Raw genomic sequence first — 23,777 nt, 5'->3', positions numbered from 1 at the left:
CTTGACACACAAACACATCACTGTTAAGTCTCAACTCTTACCTTCTAATTTATCCCCAAGATCAAAAGAACTTTAAAAGTCCCACAGTCTTTACAAATTCTTACATATTAAAATCTATCCCTTTCAATCCCTTTAAAATAACCCAATTTCATTTAAAATTCCAAGTCTTTTTACAATTCAAAGTCTCTTAACAGGGGGTTCCACTAAAACACTTTCTATCTTATAAAGGGAAAAATATCAGGGCACAGTCACAAAAACAAAATCAAATTCTAACCTGTCAGAGCCTCCTGGGTCCCCTGCAATGTTTGACCCCTGCAGAGCCCTGCTGATGCAAGTAGAAGGCTTTTGCTCCTAACAAAGGAATGCCCCGGCCTGGTAGAGACACACCCTGGTGTACACCTGGGCAATGGTGCATTCGTTCCTGTCTTTTGTTCTCAATCTTATTCCTGGGATTTAGGCTGGTCTTCCTGGATTTCTCCTCAGTAAATTTGGGGCACGTATTCAGTCTTTTGTTACTGTAGCCTTAAACCAGGTTTTCCCACTGTGCTTCCTAAGATTTTTCCACCTGGTCAACTTGGGGGTATATATTCGGTGAATAAAGCTACAGAATTGGCACTCTTTCTCAACATGAATGACCCGTATGTGTGTGTTTTTTAATCCCGCAGGCTTACACCTGGTTCTCAGTGTCATGTCGGTGTGGGCATCAACACTAACCATCCAATGTCTGGGATCCACCCACGAGATCTTCTGAGCTCCCAAGAGCTTATGTCACTTCTGCAGCTCTGCCCTTTGTAGCACACACCTTGTCTTCTAGGCTCCAGCCGCCTGTTCTCCACTGCTGCTGCTATTTTTGGTGGTCATCTCATGGTAGTGGCATCTCCAATACACTGGTATCTTCTGCTCAACCAGGCTTCACCAATAGCCTCTCATAGGCTCTCTTCATGGTACCAAGCCTCAACTCCTTTGCATGACTCCTTCAGTCCTGGGCCATCAGTTGCAACTGAGGGTGCACCTTCACCAGTGGCCTTCCATGGCCTCTCACAGTGCCCAGCCTTAGCTGCTCTTCATGCTTTCAAAACCAGTACCACCTGGGTCACTCTTACACATTACCAAGTCCAGCCACAGCACAAGGTACAACCTTGGCTATCTCTGGAACACAGACTCTTTGTGTTCTCAGAAAGCACTTCCCAGAAGATTTCATCTCAATGATGCTGGTCACTTCTTAATCACCACTAATTTCTTAGCTCTAGCTGACCAGCGTCATAGTCCCAGTAATATAAAGGTTTCCCTGTAGTAGTTCTGGTATCTTGTTAATCACAGCTGATTCTTCAGCCCCAGCTAACCAAAACCACAGAATCTTCACAATAATCAAACAACATGGCCCTGATAAGAGTCTTTAATCTTCCCTCTGAAATTTCATAAGCCAGGCCTCCATCTTCTGCACTGTTCTCAACATTATCTTCCAACTTCCCACAGAATATCCCACAGAGCTCTTAACATCCCAATAGTTCTTCTAGCTCAAAGACCCAAAGTCCTTCTGCAGTCCTCCCCAAAAAATGGTCAGTTGTCACAGGAATATCCCACTCCTGGTACCAATTTGTCTTAGTCAGGGTTTCTACTCCTGCACAAACATCATGACAAAGAAGCAAGTTGGGGAGGAAAGAGTTTATTCAGCTTTCCTGAATACTGTCCACATTGCTGTTCATCACCAAAGGAAGTCAGGACTGGAACTCAAGCAGGTCAGGAAGCAGAAGCTGATGCAGAGGTCACGGAGAGATGTTACTTACTGGCTTGTTTCCCCTGGCTTGTTCAGCTTGCTTTTTTATAGAAACCAAGGCTATTGGCCCAGGGATGCCACCACCCACAGTGGGCTGGGTCCCCCCCCCCCTTGATCACTAGTTGATAAAATGCCTTACAGCTGGGTCTCATGGAGGCATTTCCTCAACCAAGGCTCCTTTCTCTGTGATAACTTCAGTGTGTGTCAAGTTGACACACAAAACCAGCCAGTACAGTTAATCTCTCACAGAGGTAGTTGTTCTCCAGGCAATGGTAAATTACGCTTCTTTATAATCCAGCTCTCAAAAAAATAGGTATTCTGTGACTTAACAACCAGGCCCACTTTGATTCAGTGGCTTAATGTTATACCTTTTAGTGTATTCAGTGACCTCAGGCCTCTGAAAGGCTGAGAGGGAGAATGAACATTGTTCCCAAGACTGGCCCTCAGACCTACCCTAGGTAGATTGGAGTTTCCCAAGGAAATAGAATACAAAATCTAGGGCAGGAGCCATACCAGGTGAACTTCTTTTAGCAAGGAGGCAAGAGGCAGCCCACCTTGCTCCCCATGGATTCAGAAAACAAAGGAGGCTAAATCTTAGAGACTCAAGGCCAGAAAAGATGGGCCCTGGCAAGCACCATCCCCAGGACATGCCCTGAAGACCTTGAGCTGGAACGCTTGTGGAATGTTCAGTGCCACATTTGTGCTTCGACTCCCCGGGTTCCGGTGAATGGTAGCGCGCCTGCATGCAGTGAGGAGCCTGGCTCGAAGCAGCCTAGCTCACAACCCCCTCAGGACTTCAGCAACACAAGAGAAACTCTGGATTCAGGAATGGTGATAGTCATGAAGTTCTGAAACAACAGGACCACCATTTTAATGGTGGTGTAAATGGCCGTGGCCATTGGAGAATAAAGAGGACACTAGAAGACAGTGCAGGCCATGTGAGTACCTCATTCTCGGTCTGGCACGTGCAACTTTCCCCTGAATTGCCCAGGAAGACTCAGCTTCTGTATTGAGAGTTCGAAGTGGAAGCCATTTTGGTGTGTGAGCACCACAGGTCTTTATCCCTGATCAGCTGACCGAGTGTTACCACCCTGAAAAGCTGGATCTTAACCGAAGCCTTCCAAACCTTTCCTAGGCATCTCAGTTTCTCTATGCCACCCCCACTCTCCTTCCTCCCCCAATACCCCATGTCTGTCTCTATCCCTGTCTCTGTCTCTCTGTGTGTGTGTCTGTCTCTGTCTCTCTCTCTCTCTTACATATATTTGTGGAGGTGCTCACTGGTAGATGTTGGAATTGTTATTTTGCATCTACCACATTAGTGCCTTGGGTAGAACTCAGGTTTTCAGGTGTGGCCGCATTACTTTCTTGTGATGTTTCAAGCGAAAGGAACGAACGCTCAACGTTGGGGACAGTTGTCCTCTCTCATGTTTAAGGGGCCTCATGCATATCTGTTACAGCACCACAAAAAAAATAATAATTTCAGGACAAATCGGAGTGGTACAAGGTAAGTGTACTGTATTAACCACAAAACCAACATGCACTTGCAAAGACTCAGGTGAGAATAGCAGTTACATAGCTGATCTGGGCATTGTCGAGGCCACTTAGTCTGTGAGTTTAAATAATAGGAAAAGTATGTTCCGGCATATTCCTTCTTCTGTCTTCAAAGAAGATACTATTTTAGATATGCCCTTCAGGATTGTGGCTGTAGAAGTATTAGGGATAAAATGTTCACCAAAACTATCTTTACTTACTGTCTTAATCAGGGTTTGTTTGTTTATTTGCTGTGAACAGACACCATGACCAAGGCAACTCTTATAAGGCAAACATTTAATCGGGGCTGTCGGACAGTCTCAGAGGTTTTGTCCATTCTCATCACGTCATGGAAGCAAGGCAGCCTGCAGGCAGCTGTGGTGCTGAAGAAGGAGCCAGAAACTATACATCTTGATCTGCAGGAAGCTGGAGACTGTGTCACACTGAGCGTAGCTTGACCGTATATAAGATTTCAAAGCCCGCCTCCACAAGGCCACTTCCTCCAACAAGGCCACACCTCTTAGTAGTGCCACTCCCTGTAGTCCAAGCATTCAAACAGGAGTCTCTTGGGGCCATTCCTATTCAAACCCTTACACATAGATCACATAGGACACAGTTCATTAGCAACCTTTGGTTTGCTTTTTAAGTTTTCAATGTGTGTGTTTGTGTCTGTTCATGTATGTGGGTGCAGATGCATGTGGAGGCCAGAGGGGGGCATCTGAATCCCCTGGAGCTGGAACTGCACAGGAGGTTAATTACCCAGAGCAGGTGCTGGGAATCAAACTCAGAAGGACCTCGCAAGAGCTGCAAGCTCTTTTTACTGCGAAGCCATCTCTCTAGCCACTCATTTTTAACGATCCCATTTGTGATTCTCAAAAAGCACAGATCTGGTTACAGCTCGTCAGGTCGGCCATGTTGCAAATTCTTGGGTGTCATCAGAACATAACCACGAGTCTTTCCTTCCCCATCCCCCCTTTCTCTCCTGCCTTAGGAGGTCAGGCTTTCTCCTCTTCACCCCACCTTTTCCTCTCTCCTGTCAGACACTATGATTTGCTCTGAGAAGGGTATTGAGGAAGGCGGTCAAGCTGAACCTTGGTCTCTGCCCTAGGAGAAGTCATGACTCCATGGGAAGGTACTCAACACATGATGTCAGTAGCAGCGATAAAAGGAATTTTCCCTGTGTCCCTTCCTAGTCCAGGAGGAAGGTGGGAGGTGCTTACCAAGCACCATGTTTCCTACAAGTGGTAACTTTTAGAATAGACCTTTGATGTTTTAGTATAATGGTTTCTAAAATTTAAAAAAGTACACAACGACAGCAAAAAAAGCACACGAAGGTGGTGTTAATATTTTTATTTCAAGTACAGGATTTAATCTGTAATTGCCCACAGTTATCACAAAAGAGACTAGTTGCTACATGGATTTTTTTTTAATCACACAAAAAGTCTTCTCAAATGTAAGGCTTACAGAAATATTAAGTATGTTTGTAGTTCCATAAAATATTATATGACTTCTCCCTTTTCATTCCCCAAATTTGAATCTATATTATCAGCTTTTAATAGATTCTTATTTGGAATGGCATTCAGGTTTCGTCCTCCTGTACTATAATACAAAACTAATATCAAACACCCCAATTACATGATTTTCTTGTTTCCAACAGATGTGCCATTTGTGTTTCTAAAACAAGGACACATCTCTCTAGCTTATATTCTCATTTTGTAACACATGTGTATTACACGCCTCACATGTATGTCCCTTCAAGGACAATAGCAAAAAGTAGCAAGACTCTACATCCAAGACTGTGGTGATTCAAATAAGAATGGCCCCTGTAGGCTCATATATGCATGCTTCATCCTCACTTCATGAACTGCTTGGAAAGTTTAGAAGATGTGGCCTTATTGGAGAATGTAGGTTACAGGGGGTGTGCTTTGAGGTTTCAAAAGCCTGTGCAAGGCTAAATGTGTGTGTGTGTGTGTGTGTGTGTGTGTGTGTGTGTGTGTGTGTGTGTCCATTTCTCTGTCTGCTAAGAATCCAGGATGTAAACTTCTGTAGTGGTTTGAATATAGTTGGCCCATGGAAAGAGACAGTATTACAAGGTGTAGCCTTGTTGGAGGAATTGTGTCGCTGTGTAGGCAGGCTTTGAGGTCTCCTAATGCTCCAGTACAAAAGTGAGCCCCCTTTGGATCAAGATGTAGAACTCTCTCCTCTTCCAGCCCCACCTCTACATAGATGCTGCCATGCTTCCTGCCATGATGATAGCAGACTGAACCTCTGAAACTGTAAGCCAGCCCCAATTAAGTGTTGCCCCTTATAAGAGTTATCTTGGTCATGGTGTCTCTTTACAGCAATGGAAACCCTAGCTAACTGTAGTGTGTAGTTTTTAAAAAACAATCCATGCTATGGCTAGCCAGGCACTGGCATCGGTGGTCTTGTCCATCACCATGGTTCCCTATGCTGGCTTGCAGCCAAGCTGCTCGCACTTCCCAGGCCATCCACCCCCTGTGACTAGCCTGCAGAAAGCCAGCTACCACTCACTCAGATCCTCTTAACCCCTTAAAATGATAACACTAGAGACTTGTAATAACCAGCCAGATTTGTAACGGTAAATCTCCAACCCCAAAATGCCTGCACAAAGAACACAAAACTCCATTGATATATATATATATATATATATATATATATATATATATATATATATATATATATATATATACTACACACCTAGATTGGCAAATGCACCCTACACTCTTTATTACCCCTAGCTACTTGTGGCTTCTCCAGACTTCTTCTTTTGGTTCCAGCTTCTCTCTCTCTCTCTCTCTCTCTCTCTCTCTCTCTCTCTCTCTCTCCTTCCTCTTTCTCCTCTCTAAAACTTTCAGCTCTACACCCTCCTTCCACTGCCCAATCACAGACTCTAGCCTTATCTGACCAATTAAGATTTCATCTTACCTCACCTGAGTACAGGCACCCTCTTGAGGGAGCAGAAAAAAACAGACAGCAATCCACAACTAAGTCAGAAATTGTTACCAGGGACTAGGGTATTCCTGTGATAGACTTGACCATGTTTTTGTTTGGAGGAATGTGGATTTTGGGACTTTGCATTTGGAAAGCCATGGAATAATTTAAGTACAACTTAATGGGCCATCCCAGTAGGAATATAGAATACATTGGTGCTGAGGGTGATTTTTAACTCTGGCAATCATTCTTGTGATGTTTTGGTGAATAATGTTGCTGCTTTTTGCCCTTGTCTGAAGAGTCTGGCTAAGGCTAAGGTAAAGAGATTTATAATAACTGCATTGACAGAGGTATTGTCCTCTGGCTTACTCTCTTGAAGCATGTTTTGATCAAGCATAGCAAGTTTAGAAAGGAAAAATACAAAATGGTTCAAAGAGTAAAGGGGCACAGGAAGTGAGATGAAGTTAAATCCAGTGTTTGAGTATTAAGGACTTGTTAAATGAAATTAAGGGAGTGATGACCTCAGGGCAAGATCTCACCCAGCTAAACTCATGCATTTGCTGTTGTACGAGGGAGAGTTGTATCATGTTAGGTGTTTTTATAACGTGAATATTGTTTTCATTTGGACACAAAGAGGTATGATTGTGTGTCAGATTGACAGGGGATAGATTGTAATGGCTAGTCTCAATTTTCAACCTGATTAAAGTCTGTAATGAAAAGCTTAGGTACAGGCTTGGTGGCACACACCTTTAATCCCAGGAGACAGAAGCAAGCAGATCTCTGAGATCAAGGTCAATCTACGGAGCAATTTCCAGGCCAAGCTTAGAAAATGAAGACGTTGAAAAAAAAAAAGAAAGCTGATGATAATGTAATAGAACAAGAGGGTATGATCTAGTTCCAACAGGCAGCAAAATTTAGCAGTCATGTGGGTCTGGCTTTAGAATCAAGAATAGAAGGGACTACTGGGACAATTGTGCTGGTTAACTGAGCTAAGAAATTAACAGTAATTAAGAAGAGACCAGCATCACTGAGGTGAAATCTTCTGAGAAGTGTTTTTCTGGGAGCACAAAGAAGCTGTGTTCCAGAGATAGGCAAGGTTGTATCTCATGCTTCAGTTGGACTTGGTAATGTGTAAGAATCACCTAGGTTGTATTGGGTTTAAAGGCATGAAGGGGTCATGGAGAGCAGTTGAGGTTTGGCACTGTGGGAGGCCAGGGAAGGCCACTGGTAAAGGTGTAGCCTCAGTTGCAGTTGACAGCCAAGGATTGAAGGGGTCATGCAAAGGAGTTGAGGCTTGGCACCATGAAGAGAGCCTATGAGATGCCATTGGTGAAGCAGAAGACCCCAGCATATTGGAGATGGAAGTACCATGGGATGCCCACCAAGAACAGCAGCAGTAGTGGAATGGAATCAACTAGAGCCTAGACTGCTACAGAGGGCAGAGCTAGAGAAGTGACCCAAGCCCTTGGAGGAGCCCAGAAGATCATGTGTGAATTCCAGACACTGGAACAAATAGTTGTGAAGTTGAAGTTGCCTTGGAGACCCGAAGATCTGAGAGATGCCAGAGCCATGGGACACCTGTTGAGGAAAGCTGCTAACAGGGAGTAGAGCCAACCCAATAGAAAGAATTGTGTTGTGGTCATCACAGCTGAAAGGAGTTGGATATCATATGCAGAGTTTGGAGTTTGCACAGCTGGTTTTTGTCTTGCTTTGGCCCAGTATTTCCTCACTAAGATGTCTGGAACAGTAATGTATATCCTGTGCCATGATATGTTGGGAAGTATGTGTGCTGCTGTAAAATTAAAATAAAGGCTTCTTTTATCCTGCACTAGGTCCGGCACTGTAGTGCCCCAAGACATTGGTTAGAATATCTTCATCTCAGTCAACAAAGCGTCTCGCCTGCTTTGCTCCATCCCATATCACACTGCTGATGGCTACTCTCTGAGTATAGCAATAATCTCTCTACCCATCTAGTTCCCAAGGCAGGGAGGGATGGGGAGAGGGGACAGGGAAGTGGGCAAGAGCAAAGAAGAACAAAGAGAAAGCTAGAGAGCCACACACACTCTTGAATTCAATTAAATCACCACATGAAAGAACACACAACACAATAACCTCTGATCCAATTGATATATAATTGCCCACCTAGACACACAAAGCCCTGGACACATCCATCCCTTAGGAATATTCGTAACAACCTGTAAATGTGCAGAGAGAAATCTTAACATCCGCCTCCATGTTCTCTCGGTTGCTACTCCTCTCTCACTCCAGTCTCCTCCTCTCTCTAAAATTTTTCTCCCGCCCATCCTTCCTTCTTGTCCAATGACAGGCCTTGTTCTATCCTGTACCTGCCTTCATCTGCATAATGACATCATCCTACATATGTGATCTGCTTTTTTTTTTTTATTTTACAGAGATGACAGTTAAGAGACTCCATTAATCTCAGAAGAGACTTTGAACTTTGGACTTTTAACATTGCTGAGACTAAACACTGTTGTAGACTATGGGACTTTCGAAGTTGAACTAAATGTATTTTGCATTACACTATGGCTAGATATGGCCTCCATAGACCCATAAGTTTGAACAAGCCTGTGGGGACCAGGGAGGGGAATATGGTGATTTGCATATGCTTGGTCCATAGGAAGTGGCTCTTTGATGAGGTGTGGCCTTGTTGGAAGAAGTGCATCACTGTAGGGGTGGGCTTTGAGGTCCTATATTCAAGCTCTGCCCAGTGTGGGAAGAGTGTTTTCCTGGCTGCCTTTGGATCAAGATGGAGAACTCTCAGCTCCTCCTGCACCATGCCTGCCTGGATGCCGCCATGCTTCCTGCCTTGATGATAATGGACTGAACCTCTGAACCTGTATGCTAGCCCCAATTAAATGTTGTCATTTATAAGAGTTGCCTTAGTCTGGGTGGAGAGATGGCTCAGTGGTTAAGAGCACTGACTGCTCTCCCAGAGGTCCTGAGTTCAATTCCCAGCAACCACATGGTGGCTCACAACCATCTGTAATGGGATCCGATGCCCTCTTCTGGTGTGTCTGAAGACAGCTGCAGTGTACTTATATATAATAAATAAATAAATCTTATAAAAAAAACCCCACAAGTCCAATGTGGGAACAAGGATTCAAGAACAATATAAGGAAATAAATTACATTTTTGTACACTTGAAACAAACACCTCAGCATGGTGATTTAGAAGTCAGCCTGTGCTATATGAGGCCCTGTCCAGGAAAAAAAAGGAAAGAAATGGCCCATAGATGAAGTTTGGAAATGATCCCAGTAAGAGCAACACCAAATACTGAAGAACAAATGTAACAGAATAAGCTGCCAGCTGTGCTGTTCCTGTGGAAAGGGGGCACGCTCTTGCCAGCACAGAGCCAGTGCTGTGGTTTCCCTTCCGAGGTGATCATGGACAACATCCTCTCAAAACACTAAGCAAAACTAAACTTTTACCCTTAAAAATATAAACACCAAGTCCAAACTCTGAACCCTATTTCCTAAAATGACAGACAGATATTAAGCTGGAACAGGTATGATGGTGTGCACGTGCAATGCTATGGTGTGCACGTGCAATGCTATGGTGGTGTGCACGTGCAATGCTATGGTAGTGTGCACGTGCAATGCTATGGTGGTGTGCACGTGCAATGCTATGGTGGTGTGCATGTGCAATGCTATGGTGGTGTGCACGTGCAATGCTATGGTGGTGTGCATGTGCAATGCTATGGTGGTGTGCATGTGCAATGCTATGGTAGTGTGCATGTGCAATGCTATGGTGGTGTGCACATGCAATGCTATGGTGGTGTGCACATGCAATGCTATGGTGGTGTGCACGTGCAATGCTATGGTGTGCACGTGCAATGCTAGGACTTAAAAGGCAGAGGCAGGCTTACCAGGTCAAAGCTGAGTAACCTATAAAACATCAAAATCCCCACTGGCTGCCATGCAGAAACTGAGAAATGGCTCTTCGAATTCATGTGAGAGTTCAAAGGACCCAGAATAACACAGTTATGCAGAACACCAGTAAAAGTGGAGGAGTTGTGCTTTGAATTCAAACTGACTTCAGTAATGAAGATGAGGGAGCATGGGATAGTGAGTAGACACCGATCATTAGAACAGACCAACACAAGAAAGAAACAACGAGAAGGCCAGGCATAGTCTCGTGTAAAATCACAGCATTTTGGAGTTGAGGCATGGGGATCATGAGTTTGAGGTCAGCCTGAGCTACAAAGACTGTATTTCAGAGAGAGAGAGAGAGAGAGAGAGAGAGAGAGAGAGAGAGAGAGAGAGAGACTTGATTTTTGTTTGTTTGTTTGTTTGTTTGTTTGTTTGTTTGAGATAGGGTCTTGGTGTGTAGCCCTCGATTACCTGGAACTTTCTATGTAGACCAGGTAGCCTGAAACTCTGAGAGACCTGCCTGCCTCTGCCTCCTGGGTGCAGGATCACTGGCATCTGCAACTGTACCCAGACCAAAGTTCCACTTATTTTTTTACAAAAATGCTAAAACAATTCAGTAGAAAAAATTTTTTTCCATCTAATGTTAGGTCACCTGATACATGCAAATAAATGAGGTTGAACCCCTGTTTTAAATGACATACAAAATGCTCTCAGTAGATCAAAGACCTTAATATCAGAACTAAATTAAAACTCTTAATAGACAGAGGTAAAATCTGTCAGAGATTCCTAGATAGGAAAACATCAAAACCACAAACACTCAAAGGGAGAAAAAAGAGAAAAAGTAGGTTTTAACAAAACTAATACAAAAAATATATAGGAAGAATATGTTATAAGTTACCTGGGAAACAGTATCTGGGAAAACGTCACGATGAAATCCATTATTTTACACAAACAAAAAAATCATCTGATAAAAGAAATTTATTAAAGTCTACATGTCAATGAAGAGACAGTTTTCCTTGTTTAAAAATGGGTGAGAGGGGTTGGGGATTTAGCTCAGTGGTAGAGCGCTTGCCTAGCAAGCGCAAGGCCCTGGGTTCGGTTCCCCAGCTCCGAAAAAAAGAAAAAAAAAAGTGGGTGAGAGGACTTGAGAGAGAGCTCAGGTAAAGAGGTGCTTGCTCCTGTGCCTGATAATGAGAGTTGAATCAGCAGGACCCACGCTGTGGAAAGAGAAGGTCAACCCAGCAAAGACCTAACCTCTGTCTGCCACGTGTGCACTATGCATGCCTGCCTCCCACTCCTGCTTAAATAAATTAATGTGACTTTTAAATATCATTTTATTAAATAAAAAGGTGCTGAAGAGATGGCTCAGTAGTTAAGAACATGTCGAATGGTTTGCAACTGCTTGTAACTCCAGCACTGGGAGATCCAGCATCCTCTTCTGACCTCCGGGGCATGCTTGCTTGCTTGCTGACACACATACATATACAGAAATAAAAAAATGTATCATTTACAAATGTAGATGGGCATGGGATCTAAATAGACACTTTTCCCCCAAAGGAGACATACGGATGGCCAACAAGCACATGAATAAATGCTTAAAATTGTAAGTCCTCTGGTCTTAAGGGCGCACCTTTATAATGGGACACTTTTTTGGACCTGCCAGATACATAAATTATGGCACAGAGTCTTTTTAATATTTAAAAGCTTAGGCCTGAGCCAGGCAGTCTCCCAACTATTCTATCCCAACTACTTCTGGCCTTCTTCCTGCCGCATGGCCAGATCTACGTTCATGCTCCACTGTGGTCCACCCATCCACCTCAAGTCTGCCGGTGAATCCCCTTCTGATTTCTTCTCCCAGACACCCTCTCTCTGCACAGAAGCTCCACCGTTCATTTCCTGCTCAGCGATTGGCTGACAGTTCTTTGTTAAAGCCAATCAGCAAATAAAGGAGGCCAAATATTTACAGAATATGAGACTGGTGACGAGTCACAGGAATAAAATCAGGATCCAGCCAGCTGGATGGCCAATCAATAGTTTGTGGCAATCCAAAGACAACCTTCACGTAATGTACAAAAGGTTACCCCGACACCCCAGTAACCAGCTTGTTTTCCACTAGGCTATGTCTCTTAAAGGTTCAGCCATCCTCCAGTCATACCAGAGGCTATCCACCAGTCAAATCATTTAACACTGCCTTTTGAAGACATCCAAATCCAAACCAAAGCAGCAGCATTGACACCTGTGAGGGTTGGGTACCTACCTGGTGACATATTTAACAAATGAAAGGTGTTGTTGTTGTTATTGTTGTTTTGTTTTATTGCATGTCATTCCTTTATTATACTGATCCTTGGAAAGAGACTTAGTTATTATGCCCAAGGAGTTCTGAAGTCACCTGGTAGGGTCAGGCAGCTGGAACATGATTCAGACAGGAAAAGACAGAAACTTGGTCACGATCAAGGGTCACTTCACCTCTACAAAACAAGGCAAAGGGATCCAAACACAGCAAGAGGTACAAGGAGTTTATCCCATTTGATATGGGGAATGGCTTATTTTCTGGTGACCACACAGGACTGTTTCAGCTGCCACTAGCAGCCTCCGCGTTGCTTTTGTGGGGTGATATATGTGTATATACTTTATTTCGTAAAAGTAAACGTAACATACAGACTTGACAAGTTTGATCCCAACCTTCTAGGGCCAGCAGCTCCTTTAGGGTCAGAGAGAAAGTAGGGTCTTTTTTTTTTTTTCTTTTTTTCAGAGCTGGGGACTGAACCCAGGGCCTTGTGCTTGCTAGGCAAGTGCTCTACCACTGAGCCAAATCCCCAACCCCTGAAAGTAGGGTCTTTTAATCACCATAATGTTACTTTCACTTTCCACTGGAATGACTAGGCCCCCAGTTACCTAATTGTAGGAAGAGTGCAAGACAGGTTCCAGGGACAAAACTGGACCACAGCTTCTCCTCTTTGGTCATATCACAGTACAGTCCCTCCCTGACTTCTTCCTAAGCAGACCCTTCGTAAACAAAGAGCTAAGAAAAACTATAATTACTATCTCTCAACTCTCCTGGTACAGGGAGCCGTCCCTGGATGTGGACCAAGAACCTGCACCCCAGAGGTGTTATTCTGACTAGATGCTATGAGAGGAGTGGGTGCAGGGGATAAAATACTGAAAGGGGAATGGGAACCACAGATCCCCATCTGCAGCTACAACTTAAACTGAAGATCCTAAAGATGTGGTCAGTGTGGCAGGTACAGGGGAGGGTGCAGGAGGCAGGACCAGGCAGGGAGAGAGGGTGCCGGGGTAGGAGTCTGCCTCCTCGCCTTCACTTCTCCTTTCCCTGAGTAGTCACAGCTTCCATGACTTTACGCACGATCTCCTCATCTCCCAGGAACTGTATGGGCTTGATAGGCTTCAAGTTCTTGTCCAGCTCATAGACGATGGGAATGCGGGTTAGCGGGTTCAGCTCCATGATGGCCTCTTCTGAGACCCCCCGGATGTTTGACGATGCCCCAAAGGCTGTTGCCATGGGCAGCAATCAAGACCCTTCCCCCCACCTTGATCTGGGGGACAATTTCTTCATTCCAGAAGGGCAGTGCTCTGGCAATAGTATCCTCCAGGCTCTCACAGGAGGGTAGCTGGTCCTCAGTAAGGTCTGCGTACCTGCGATCCTTGCTGCTGCTGCTGTAGAAGGGATGATCAGGCTCCATTGGAGGCGGCGGAACATCGTAAGATCGTCTCGGATCTTTACCTGTGCCTCACCACACTTAGCAACAGTCTCTGCTTTATTGAGACCTGCTAGACCCCCATAGTGTCGCTCATTGAGGCGCCAGGTCCTGACCACTGGCAACCACATCTGGTCAATGGCATCCAAGACTGTCCAGAGGGTCCGGATTGCTCTCTTCTGCACAGAGGTGAAGCAGATGTCAAACTCATAGCCAGCATCTCATAACGCCTGCCCGCCGCGCTTTGCCTCCTTGTGACCCGCTGGGCTCAGGTCGGTGTACCAGCCACTGAAGTGGTTCTCCAGGTTCCAAGCGCTCTCGCCATGCCGGACCAGCATCAGCTTGTAGGCAGCCATGACGACAGGGAGAGCATCAGCTTGTAGGCAGCCATGGCAACGGGGAGAGGATGCGGCAGCAACTCTGTTGTTGTTTTAGATGTTATAGATTCAGAATTAAATTACTTGAATGTATTTGGAGAAAGCAGGAAATAGAGTTCAGGCTTATAGATCTGATTAAATTTAAAGGTAAAGGGTTTAAGTGTCTGCACCCACTCGCTTGGCCAAGGGCATGTGATATGGGCTGCAAGGAATGAAACCAGGGGCTACAGAAAGACTGAGGCTATAATAATTTTACTGAGAACAATCAGACTTCTTATACCTTTATCAGAAACAAAATATAATGGCAGTTATCATGATCAATCCAGTTGTAGTTGCCAGGATACAATGACATTTGCAAGTTACACAGGGTACACGAGGTTAATATCCAATTGTTCTGTCAAGCCTCCGTGCTTCCTTGACTTCCAAGGTGACAGACAGAGAAACACAAAGTGATCTGCATGCTTCACTGCATGAGGGAGTGCAGCAGTCTCTTGGGAACTGGAAGGCACAGTGTGCCCCAGGAGCCCAGCCTCTAACCTGTAAAAACCGATGACACATGCCTCTCAAGGCAGCAAGGCCAAGCCAACTCCACAGTTTTCTGGAGAAGAGGCCAGAGAGATGGCTTAGTGGTTAAGAGTGTGAGCTCTTGCAGAGGGCTAGAATTTGGTCCTCACATTAGACAACTCATAACCAGCTATAAATGCATCTCTAAGGAATCCAGACATTTCTAGCCTCCACAGGCATCTACAGTCATATATACATAATTTCCCTATACACACAATTTTTAAAAATGATAATAAATCCTTAAAGATGTTGTTGGTTTGTTTATTGAGACAAGGTCTCTCTAATGAAGTTCTGGCTGTCCTGGGGTTTGCTATGAAGACCAGGCTGGCCTTGAACTCACAGAGATCTGTCTCCTCTGCCTTCCAAATGCTGGGGTTAAAGGTTTGCACAACCACACGTGGCCTTGGGGGATTTTTAAAAATCACTATTGGGTTGCCATCCTAGGCAGTGAGCTTGTATAGATAAGAGTAGCACGTGGTTCTGAGTGTGAACTCTCGGGGCTAAATTGCCTGAATCGAATCCTGGCTTTTGGTGTCTGTTTCTCATTTCTAAAATGGGAAGAATGCCCACAAATTAATCTTGAGTTTTGAATCAGTCTATCTTTGTATCTATAGCAGATTAGGAGAATATCGGACATATTCTAGGGGTGTTTTTTCTTTTATATAAAGACTATATGATAGGAGTTCTTTTCTCCTAAGTACAGTGTATTGAGTCTTAGAAGTCTCCATAGTTGAAAGGACCCAGTTTCTTGGTTTTTAACTCTTGATCCTTGCTGTCACTGTATGAGCCCTGTCTCAATGACTAGTTAAACCCAATAATGATCTAAGGAAAAATGGAAGCTGATGAAGTCATTCTAGGCCTCCAAGAGACCTCTGCAAGCAGGATCCAGGGACTCCGCCAAGAAAAGACCCAGTTACTCCTCGTTCTCATCTGTCTGCATCTCTCCTTACTTGAAACTTTCTTCCTCACCTCTATGCTGTCTTCCCTTCCTCGCAGTCCCTCCCTTTCCTTTGTGTGCTCATGGCCCATCCTGACTCTAGCAGACTTGCTATACCTCATGACTTTTAACCCTGGTATCACTGCCAACTGCCTCAGCTTCAGACTGTTCATGTAACCTCCTCAGGAGTATGAGTTATAAAAACAGAGCTTCGGGGCCTGGAAGCGTCATAGACCAGTGGTTATTTACCCCATCCTGACTACTGGGTAGAAAAGTCAAATGATACCTGCAAGATCACAGCCTGGGCCTTTATTTTCAGTAGGATACATGAGCTGATAGGAAGATGTGCTGTGAAATGTACGTGTCGGCAATAGGCTACTACAGAAGGTGGGACCTGTGACGAGTTTTCACGGAAGTAGAACCAATAGGAAACTGTAATCCACAGTGGGATTTCATAGTGGGCCAATAATAGGTCTGACTTTTGAGGCTCACAAATATAAATATAGAAGTCCCACTCTCTGTGGTTTGCAAACCACTGGGGGAACTAGCAAAGGAAGGGAATTTAGTTAAAGGCTGAGAACTGGGGATTAGGGTACTGAGAACTGGCAGCTTTAATGCCTCGGAGCAGGAAGACAGATGTTCCAGGATAAGAAGAGAGCTTGAATCTGTCCTTCTGTTGCCTTCTTTTCTATTGGGTCCTTGTCAAATATGATTCCTCCAACAATAGTAGAGGTGGGTCACCTCTACTCTGCCTACTTCATCAGACAATCTCTTCTAAAACCCTAACAGATGGGGTTGGGGATTTAGCTCAGGGGTAGAGCGCTTGCCTAGGAAGGGCAAGGCCCTGGGTTCGACCCCCAGCTCCAAAAAAAAGAACCAAAAAAAAAAAACCAAAACAAAACAAAAAAAAAAACCAAAAACCCTAACAGATGTGACAACTCCGATGGCTAGAATGAGTTGTTCCCCCAGAGTCTCAGGCATTTAAACACTTGCTCTCCAGTTGGTGGCACTGTTTGTAGAAGCTTAGGAAGCATGGAGAAAGTGTATCACTGAGGGTAGGCTTTGACATAAAAAGCCTCCTCTGTAACTAGTTTGTTCTTCGTGTTTGCAGTACAAGACATGAGCTCTCAGCTGTCTGCACCACCACAGGAGCCTCTGCTCCAACATCATGGACTCTCACCCTCTGGAGCCATAAGTCCAGACTACTCTTTTATAAATTGCCTTGGACCTTGCGTTTTACCCTGTTCCTTATAAGAAAGACCTGCCCTTTGACGTTGTAGAGCTCATGGAGAAGACTGAAATAAAGGTGAGATGCGTCCTGCCAGCGGAGACTTGCATTGGCCTCAAGGTAATGGCCAGTACTGCTTGCCACAGTCTGTCTACGCTTACCACTGTGACTAGACCCTTCCTGGGCCAGGTACCTTAGTCCACGTGCTTTTAGGTGTAGCCTCCTGGCTTCTGTGGCTCTACTCTGTCCCCTAGTCCTCTGACCACTGTGACTGAGGTGCACTCTGTATTTCTGTCTAGCACTATAGTGTAGTGTGGAAATATATATATATATATATATATATCCATATAAAACTAATATACCACGAAGATGCATGCCAGCTGCTTAAGTGATAAGTAGCTTGCTCTTTCCTGTAAAAATCAAGCAGAAAAGTAAAAATAATATGACTCTGTTGTATTCTGTGAGAATGTATACTTCTATATATTTTATTATGTTCCATTATTAATATTTTCATGCTTTCTTCCCTATTTTCTTTGTAAGACATTCATGTAAATTTCTTTAATAAAATTGCTACTTGAATATGTTTCTAGGTCAACACATAATTATTTTTAGTGGTGCCTTGTAGAAAGTGGAGGCCACTTGTATAAAGAGGCCATAATTTATCTCAGCAGTCCACCAGAACTGTACTTGAGCCTGCATGTATACGATACTGCGCATGTGTATGCGTATATATGCTTGTCCATGCATCTCTTTGTACATCCATGAATTGCTGTCTGATTATAGCTTAGTTCTGGTTGTTGTTGCTTTTTTTCCCCCACTATAAATAAGTTTCCCACTTATAGAGTAACATTGTAAAATCTACAGCATCAAATCAACTGCGTTGCTCAAAACGATTCCTTAAAATTTTTGTTAAAGCATATTTTAATAAGACAACCAAAATAATGTATCTCTAAACATCCACGTAATACCTTCGGTATAAATCAATACGCGATCTGATTTTCATCTTAAAGGCTTTCGACTCTGCATATATCCAAGACAGATTCAGTCAGTGCTTTAACATTCCACTGTAGAAACAGTTCCAATCCTCACAAACCAGGAACAGCAGAATATACATGGTGGGAGTTTGACCGTATAGCTCTGTAGCATTTGTGTGGTGAAGCTCTGAGAGTAGCTTTTAGCAGCCTGTGATTTATTTGGCCAAACTCTAAGCTCTTCCTTAAACATAGCCATTCATTCTAAACTCTTATTTTTCAAACTAATATTGCCTTAATAGGATCTGTTATATAAAGCTAAGAACATGGCTGCCCTGGTAAGAAAGCTCCCCCAGCTCTTTCTTCCTCCCAAGTTGAACTCCCATCTGGTGTGAACGGTCTTCACGAGGGGTCTTGCAGACCATTAGTGACCTGTAGTGCGGAGTGTGTTAGCTGCTGTCAGCTGTAGGTTGTACAGGAAAATCAGGTCACTGGTCTAACAGTGGAATGGTGGTGTGCCTCATTTCCCTGCAGCTTCCCTGCAGAGGTAGAATGATGTCTGGATTGTGGGGAGGGCGTGCTGTTGTCATATCTCTGCTGGGGAGCCATACAGGCCCCCTTCATTTCTCATTAGTCACGTTAGTTTCTTTTCGCATGCTAGTCACTGACAAGTGAAATGCACTTATTACCAAGATTCACTTAGACCAGCCAGGTTCCCTCCACTAGAGTTCCAGCAACAGTTTAGACTCTTTGAGAAACCATTTTCTGTGGTCAGAGGAGGAGAGAAGAAACTGAAAGTTGTCTGCATTCCACTGTGTTAGAAAATATAGAGAAAAGCATAATGCCAAAACCTCTAGACTACTCTTCACTTCAAGAAATGGCCTTGAGGTAGCCACTCAACTGGCTCAGGACCTCTATGTCTTTATCTCTGGGGAATAATATTACCTGCCTTAACTACTTTATAGGTTTATAGATACGGATGAGATTGAATGTATGAAAAGAAAAACTTTACAAAGTACCTTACCATATCAACCTTACCAAAGGGAGTTACTGATTTTTTTTCAGGGTTGTTGTTGTTGTTCTTCTTCTTCTTCCTCCTCCTCCTCCCCCTCCTCCTCCTCCCCCTCCTCCTCCTCCTCCTCCCTCCTCCCCATCGTCGTCGTCGTCGTCGTCGTCGTCTTCTTCTTCTTCTTCTTCTTCTTCTTCTTCTTCTTCTTCTTCTTCTTCTTCTTCTTCTTCTTCTTCTTCTTCTTCTCCTTCTCCTTCTCCTTCTCCTTCTCCTTCTCCTTCTCCTTCTCCTTCTTCTTCTTCTTCTTCTTCTTGATATAGTGGTTCACTATGTATCCCAGGCTAGCCTTACACTCACAGCAAGTTTCCTTCCTGGAACTGTAGCTATATGCCACTACCATTGGCCAGGACGAGTCATTTAGTTCTAAGAAGATGATAAAGCGCACTAGCCCTTCTGTGACCTATGCTGGGGAACCATTTGATCTGTGTTGCAGTCTCTAAATCTCAGAATGTGAATCACCAAATGCTATCATATACACTTGGGAAGTAACATGCATACCCTGAAAGGTGAAGGGATGTGTAGGAGGGGACTGTAGTCTCCCCGGGGCTACATCTGGCCTCTAACCAGTTAGGAGTGGTACCCAGTTACTGTTGCTTATTCTGCTTCCGGTTTTGGTTTTGTGTGACTCTGTCTTTTTTTCCCCTGCAGACGGGATTTTTAGCAAATGTATTTATAGTGCTGTCTTACCAGCCATCAGAATCCAGAGCTTTCTTTGGCTCTTTCAATGCCATGTGTAATAAAGAAACAGGTCACTGAAAACGCGGCGCTTGGCTTCTGCTGCTAGCAGTTCTTTCCTGGTCCCAGGTCACTATGTCAGGGAGCAGCTCAGCTTCTGTGACATCTCTTGGCTCCTGTTTTCTAGTTTGTTTTGTTATTAATGGTAGAAGGGGGCAGAGGGGAGAGAGGTAGGAGGAAGGGAGGAGGAGAGAGAAAAACGAATGTGTGTGTGTGTGTGTGTGTGTGTGAGAGAGAGAGAGAGAGAGAGAGAGAACGATAATGAATATGAATATGAGTGCCTAATTACATAGTCCTGCCTGGCCTGAACTCACTGTGTAGCCCAGGCTGGTCCTGAACGCACAGCTCTCCTTCTACTCCAGCTTGCCAAATGCTGAGATTACAAAGTATACACCATCACATCCAGTGGCAACTCCAGATATTGAAGCCAATGTCTGAGTGCAGCTTTATGACTAGTTGTCATAAATAAAGACATATTTTCTTTAATGTTTCTTAAATAAAGAAATATTTTTTTCTTACTTAAGGCATAAAAGTTGTCCGTGGTTCTTTATAACCCCTGAATAAGGCCATGAGCCTGTAAGTCAAGGGCTTATTTCTTAGGATTCAGCTTGGCTTGCTACTACCCAGAGAGAAAGTATACATTGGTTTAAATAAGATTTTTCTCTCTCTCATCTAATAGTTTCCATATAGGCTGCTGAGGGTTGATCATTTTTTTTAATGTTCAGAACTGCTCTAGCCTACAGGATAAATGTCACCAGCAAAAAGAAGTAGCAGTGGTGATCCCTTGTCCCTTGCCATAAGGTCAGGATGTAGGAGTTACACACATTGCTTTCACTTACATCTCAGGCCAGATTTTGCCCATTGCATTTAGCTGCAAAGGAAAGTGTGTGACCATGTACTCAGCTGCATTAGGAGATCCTAATTACTAAAGAAAAAGGGAATGGCAGCAATGGACTGTTTGGGTTTTGTCTGTCTGTCTGTCTGTCACTATGAGTCTTGGCTGGCCTGAAACTCACTACATAGACCAGGCTAGCATTACAGAGATCCCCATGCTCCTGCCTCCCTCATGCTAGGTTTAAACATGTGCACCATGGTGCCTGGCAATTAACCAATGAATAATGGATACTGGGAGACAGGCAGCAAGTACCTCACTGTAGATCTTCATGGCTGTTCTCTAGGCTCCCTTCCCAGCCATCTACAATCCCTGCTCTGTTCTGTTCGAGTCGGCAGAGGCTGCAGTTTATTCTCACAACACAGGGTCTCATGGTTAGTCTTCCCGTTAACTGTGCTCACTCTGCTGTGACCCAGATGTCCCTTTGCTTATCCTTGCCTTTATGTTCCAGCTCTTTCCTCCAACGTCCACTCCCTTTGCTTCCAATGACAAGGGATCATTCCTCCCGTGACCCATTACAGATGCCCACTTTGCCTTCCCCGGAGCAGTATAGCAGCTGCCTCACTGTGTATCAGCAGCACAGCCGCTCTCTTTCCCTGGGAGAAGACCCATGTTTACTCAAATATGAATTTTGCTAAAAAAAAAAAAAACAAAAAACAAAACAAAACAAAAAAAAACAAAACGAACGAACGTTAGCAGGATATTGTAATGGTTCACGGCCTTGCTTTTCTTCCTGGTGAAATGTTAAATACCATAAAGCTGGTGTGAAGAGAAAATGGGGTAGCACGTATAAAGCTCAGAACTGTGCCAGGGACACAAGTGGCTTTTCCTACTCTAAACTCTCCCTAGCCGTAGGTGGCAGGTTCGCTGAGGTTAGGAAGTAGTCTCTGTTCTTAAACGGTTAGCCCAGCAACTCATAAATTCACGTAGTACATCTTCTGAGGTAAGTGCCATATATCAGTAGTCCTCCGGGATTAGAGTAGTTTTTTAAAGTCATAGAAGTATAGAGACTTTTACATAGTTTTTTTTTTTCCAAGTGACTTTTTTCACACAATATATTCTGATCATAGTTTCCTTTCCTTTGTTTCCTCCCAGATCCTTTTCAACCTTCCTTCCCATCCAACTTCACCCTTTATTTCATTAGAAAACAAACAGGCAAATAAAACCCAAACAGAATAAACAAACACGGGCAAAAAAGAAAAAAAAAAAAAAAGGAGAAACGCATATGCACACACACACACACACACACACACACACACTCATAAAAACACAAAATTATCAGAAATGATAATGACATGTAAGATGAAAAAACAAAAAACAAAACAAAAACCCAAACACTGCATTTGGAGACAAAAAGATCTGCAGAAGAACTGTTGAAGTCACCTGGTGCTGGCCATCTATGGCTCAGCGTGGGGGCTACTCTTCAGTGTGATTTGTACACCCAGTGAGATTCCATTGGATAAAACCAACTCTACCTTTGCGAGTGATTGACAGTTGGACCACGTCTGGCTTAGACCTGTGCAGGCCGTGTGCATTTTGCCATGCTCTCTGTGTGTTCATATATGTATCAGTCATGTTGTGTCTAGAAGGGCAGTTTCCTTACTGGGTCTTAAAACCTTCATCTTCCACGTAGCTCCCTAAGGCCTGAGGGAAGGGGTTTGGTAAATATGTCCGTCCCATTTAGGACTGAGTGTCCAAAGTTTCTCACTTGGCACATGGTCCAGCTGTGGGTCTCTTTATTAGTTCCCATCTACTGCAGAAGGAAGCTTCCGTAACGATGGCTGGATGAGACACGGTCCTATGGGTATAGCACAATATAGTCATTTCATTGTTATATTCCTTTAGCAGAACAATAGTATGTGTTTTGCCCTTGGTTCGTGCCCTCTCTAGTCACATGTTCTTGGTTCCATGAGCAGTGCCAGGCATGAGTTCATCTCATGGAGTGGGGCTTTAATCCAATTAGACAGCTGTTGGTTACTCTCACAACGCTTGTGCCGCTATTGTACCTGCGTATCATGCAGGTAGTCTCCATCGTACACGGAAGAGTTTGTGGCTGGGTTGGTTTTTTACCTTTCTCCTTTGATAGTATGCAAAGTACCTTCTAGTACCATGAACACTAGTCAGTAGGGGTAAAAGCTTTAGCTAGGCACCAGTACAACTTTTCCAAGTTCAACGAGAAATGTCGGTGTTTTCTTCAGTAGGGCCCTCCCAACAGTTTCACGTGCACTCTTGAGGGGAGAGAGGGGCAATAAAAAAACAAGTTGACTTTAGAAAAAAATCAGATGATACAAAGACAAGGAACTAGAATGAATGTGTGGGGGAGGTTAGGTAAGTAGGTAGATGGACAGATCCCTACAGATGGACACACCTGGGCTGGATAGGCTCTTTCTAAGCTGCTGTCTGGGGTCGCTGGATGGGTCTCCTTTCTTCTCCAGGCTGGCTCAGCCAAGCTGACAAGGAACACATCGTCATAGTGACCTGCCTGGGTGAAAGGTGCATGGTTGTCCACAGTGCCCTGTACCAGGTCTACTCAAAGATGACCAGGTTGGCACCCACCTCCCCTGTGTCAGTTTTAGGGCCTCTCTGCACCTAGGGAAGGCAAAACTTAGGTCATTATATGGCACAGGGCATACACCTCAAGCTCTTCCCACCATCTGAGTTCCCTTCTGGATCCCAGCATTCTTCCCACCTGCTTCTGTAGACATGGGATTTGGAGGTCGGGAGTGACCAAACCTCCCAGCTTTATGCCAGGGGCACTGGTTGTTTGACCTTTATTCTCTTCTCTCTAAAGTGAGTCTTACTTTAATCATTCACACTCTCAGTGCAAGGGTGCACTGGACATGGAGTGTCCGACTTTAAGATGGCAAGGTATTGTCTCAAAGCTGTCCTTTTCTGGTATGCTATACTGCGTGCATTTTCCAGGGTGGAATGATGCATCCACTGATTATTCTTAGAGGACCCAAGTCAGATGTCTTAGCTTTTATTTCTTAGTGCTGGCCAGACTTGGGTCCAAGCTGCCTATCTTTCTGGAATTGTCTCTGTCCTCTCTTATCACCAAGATTGATTATGAAATTGGCCCTGTTTCCCAGTAAACGACTCACTCTGCCCTTGATTCATCTCAGAGGTCGTCCTAATTATT

At 44.2% G+C, this 23,777-nt stretch overlaps 1 pseudogene; it reads right to left on the bottom strand.

The window, feature by feature from the left end:
- Positions 1 to 13,465: 13,465 nt before the first annotated feature.
- On the bottom strand, positions 13,466 to 14,221 carry LOC116885727 (annotated as a pseudogene).
- Between the last annotated feature and the right edge of the window lie 9,556 nt (positions 14,222 to 23,777).

This window comes from Rattus rattus, chromosome 1, assembly GCF_011064425.1.
Source record: "Rattus rattus isolate New Zealand chromosome 1, Rrattus_CSIRO_v1, whole genome shotgun sequence".
In the NCBI taxonomy this organism is placed as follows: Eukaryota; Metazoa; Chordata; class Mammalia; order Rodentia; family Muridae; genus Rattus; species Rattus rattus.
The sequence above is the reverse complement of the archived record's forward strand: the minus strand, read 5'-3'. Positions and strand labels throughout refer to the sequence as shown.